Here is a 4,033-nt window from a genome sequence, read left to right on the forward strand (position 1 = left end):
TAACTGCTGTGAAGGAATTCTTTAGGACTGGTTCTCTGCCTGAAGGCACAAACGACACTTCTATTGTCCTAATCCCGAAATCTAAAGATGCCGTTAGTCTGAAGGATTATCGGCCTATTAGCCTCTGCAATGTGATTTATAAAATTATCTCTAAATGCATGGCAAACAGACTTAGACCAGTGCTAGACGAGATCATCTCACCCTCTCAGAGTGCCTTCATCCCTGGAAGAATGATTACAGATAACGCCCTCATGGCCTTTGAATGCATCTATGCGCTCCAGACAAACGACAATAAGGCAGGTGAATTCTGTGCTTACAAACTCGATCTTAGTAAAGCCTATGACCGTGTTGATTGGACATTCCTTGAAAGATCCATGAGAAGGCTAGGTTTTGCTGATAAGTGGATAGATTGGATCATGGCGTGTGTTACATCTGTCAGATATGCAGTCCGGCTCAATGGTTCACTTCTTGAAGCATTCCACCCCACACGAGGACTGAGACAGGGCGATCCTCTATCCCCTTATTTGTTCCTTCTCGTGGCCGAAGGTCTTTCAGTTCTCATTGATCACGAAATCAAGGAGTCAAGAATGAAAGAACTTAAAATATGCCGTAGAGCTCCAGGCTTGTCCCACCTTCTCTTCGCTGACGACAGCCTCTTGTTTTTTGAAGCAAAAAAGGAGCAAGCGGAAATTGTGAAGAAAATCCTCGGAAAATATGAGAGGGGTACAGGTCAACTACTCAGCCCATCAAAATGCTCCATCCTACTCGGTAACAAAGTAAAAGAGGAAGATGGACAACAAACCTTATCAATTCTGAACATTGAGAAGGCTGAGTTTGAAGAAAAGTACCTCGGTCTACCTGTTCCAGAAGGTAGAATGAAGAATGGTCAATTTGAACCGACCAAAGATTGTATCCGAAAGTATATGAATGACTGGTGTGAGAAATATATGTCATCTGGGGCGAAAGAAACTCTCATTAAGTCAGTAGTGCAGGCAGTCTCTACATATGCTATGAGCATTTTCAAATTTTCGGCTGGCCTCTGTGATGAGTTCTCCCAGATCACCAGAAATTTTTGGTGGGGCGATGAGCTGGACAGAAAGAAAACACATTGGAAAGCTTGGGAAAAAATCATTGCCCCTAAGTATTTTGGTGGATTGGGCTTCAGAGATTACAGACTTTTCAATCAGGCACTCCTTGCTAGACAGGCTTGGAGGTTGCTTGCCTTCCCTAATAGCCTCTGCGCAAGGCTTCTAAAGGCCAAATATTATCCTAATGGTGAATTGACTGACACGGCTTTTATTCAGAATTCCTCTCCAGGTTGGCAGGGTGTTTGTCATGGTCTAGAACTTCTGAAGAAAGGAGTGATCTGGAGAGTACAAGACGGTTCAAAGATCCGCATTTGGCGTGATAATTGGATCCCAAGAGGAAACCTCAAGGCAAGCAAAAAGATAGGGAAAGGGAGACAAAGATGGGTCTCAGATCTTATTGATAAAAACTCCATGACATGGAAAGAGGATCTTATAAGGTCCCTGTTTCCCAGCTATGACGCGGAAGAGATTCTGCGAATTCGTCTTCCACACTCTGCGGAAGAGGACTACATTGCTTGGCATCATGATAAAACCGGTATCTTTACGGTCCGAAGTGCCTACAGACTCGCACTATTACATAACTCGGAAGCTTTTTGCTCTGGCCAGCAGAGTAAGAGTCCAGAAGGTGACCGGATTATTTGGGATGCCATTTGGAAAACCAGAGTCCCTCAGAAGGTTAAAATTTTTACCTGGCGTCTTGCTACTGATGCGTTGGCTGTACAGGAAAATCGTTGGTCTAGAAACATGATCTTGGATCCAACCTGCACTATATGCGGTCAGGAAAATGAAGATGGATATCATGCCATAATGAGATGTACAAAAGCGATTGCCTTAAGAAATAGCATGAGGGATGTCTGGGAGCTTCCTACTGAAGAGAGGCTAAGAAATAATGGGAAAGAATGGACGCTAAATATTTTGAACTCCTCCAATCCAGAGATGCGTGAAAAATTGATGCTGCTTTGGTGGCGTGCTTGGCATTTGAGAAATAACTGTATCTTTGGTGATGGCAAAGCTAGCATTGCTCATTCCACCGATTTCCTGAGAAACTACAGGTGTATGCTCAATAACAGGGGAGCCGAAATCCAGGCTGAAGATGTAAAAGGGAAAAAGCCAATGTTTGAAATTGAGAGAATGCCCATGGAAAGAAAACCTGAAAATAGAAGTCTAAAGTGGAAACCACCTGATGAGGGCTGGCAAAGTTTGAGTGTTGATGCTAGTTTTGTAAAAGAAACAAACCAAGCTTCTTGGGGTGCTGTGATCCGTGACCATTTGGGTCAAATAAAAATTACTGCCTGGGGAATTATCAAGGACTGCAATAGTGCTGAAATGGCAGAAGCTTTAGCTTGCCTGGAAGGAGTGAAGCAGGCTATAAACAAGATTGAGACTGGTCTTATAATCGAGAGTGATTGTGCATCTGTTATTAAAAAGGTCAGCTCATGGGAGAAAGACCGCTCCCAGACTTGCAGTGTAATTACTGACATCCATCGACTGCTGACCTTGCTTCCAGCTTACAAGGTTCAGAAAATTAGTAGAAATCAAAATAATCTGGCGCATGACCTGGCTAGTTGTAGTCGCGTGAGTAATAGCGATGGTGTGCTTCTTGGCTCTGTTCCTCCCTGCGTGTTGGAACGAGCTGGAGATGATTGTAACAGAACCCTTGTTTCCGTTTAATATATTACACCATTTCAAAAAAAAAAAAAGTCTTGGCTCTTACAATTGATAATGTCCTATATAATTTATGTTTGTTGTCCCTCCTTGCCCATCTAGATGTTTATCATTATAGTAGTACAACCTGTTAATATGTATCAGTGGATTTGCTAGCCCCATGAAGCTTGACGCTGCCTATGGAACTTATGGATATGTTTACACGCTTTAAGAAAATGTGTTTACCATTTTCAGTAGACTTGATGGTAACATCTTACTGCCCTTTGTGCAGCAAACATCTGAAAATTCATTGAAAAGATGGTGTCTATCACATGATAAACAAGTTGGTTGGTCACTCGCTGGACTAGTGTCTTACCTTCCTCTTCGGCCTGCTTACTCTATTTCTTATCATCTTCTGAAGTCAGACAATCAGATGGAGGAATTGTGTAAGGTATGAAGGTCAGCTAATTTACCTTACGCAGGTGCATTTTGAATAAGTTTGTGGCGGACTATGGAATGGTTTAATGCTATCCATCTTGTTAGCCTACCTTGCATACACCCATTTTTTTCCAAGGCAAGATTTTATAGTTTAGCCTCTTGAATATGGACGATTTAGTGCCCAACACTGGTAGAGATACCGTCTTTCTGTATTAAATGAGTTTGTCAAATTGCTAGTACGCAATATTTGCGTACTTTGAAGGAATATGCATATAAGTTTTTTTTGTCTTCATCTTCCTTGCAGTGGCAGTTTCAATAAAGGAGTCCCGCTTGCAAGATATCCTACAACATGTAGTTGCCAAGCATGTGGAATATGGGTGCTAATTAAGCTTTGTTCCTCTGTAGCATGAAACTACACCTGTTGCTTTTGTCGTGCAATTTTTGATGATTCATTTTTTTAACTCATATATGTTATAATATGTGGAAGATATATGTGAGGCGCCAAGAGGAGCATCGTGAGATTCGTCGAAGTGTAAAACCTCGGAGAGAGCCATTTGAAGAAGAGGATGGGATGTAGGTGTGGATTGTTTTGGCCTCTCTCGGTGCTCCAGGCCAGGAGTTGTAATGGTAGTGCGACAGCTTCCTTTGGCATGATTGTTACTCCCTTCGGTCGGATTAAATCGACGCGGAGGGAGGCAAAACTACCGTATGGTGTGAGTACAGTTGCGTCGATTAAATAAGTCCGGAGGTAGTACTTGACAAGAGTTTCTCTGTTTGGTTAGAGTTGCGAGTCCAGTTGGGATTGATTTGAATGTCATATGAGTTGTGCTGTGAGCACATTATGGTGTATTGCTTGATATTGT

General features: G+C 42.4%; 1 long non-coding RNA gene across 1 annotated transcript; it reads left to right on the plus strand.

Annotated features, from left to right (window-relative positions):
* Positions 1-2,801: 2,801 nt before the first annotated feature.
* Positions 2,802-3,732, plus strand: LOC139836199 (uncharacterized). The gene is made up of 2 exons (XR_011752880.1): positions 2,802-3,183; positions 3,475-3,732. It is a non-coding gene; the product is annotated as an uncharacterized lncRNA (long non-coding RNA).
* The last annotated feature ends 301 nt before the right edge of the window (positions 3,733-4,033 follow it).

The sequence above is a fragment of the Lolium perenne genome, chromosome 1 (assembly GCF_019359855.2).
Source record: "Lolium perenne isolate Kyuss_39 chromosome 1, Kyuss_2.0, whole genome shotgun sequence".
Lineage (NCBI taxonomy): Eukaryota > Viridiplantae > Streptophyta > Magnoliopsida > Poales > Poaceae > Lolium > Lolium perenne.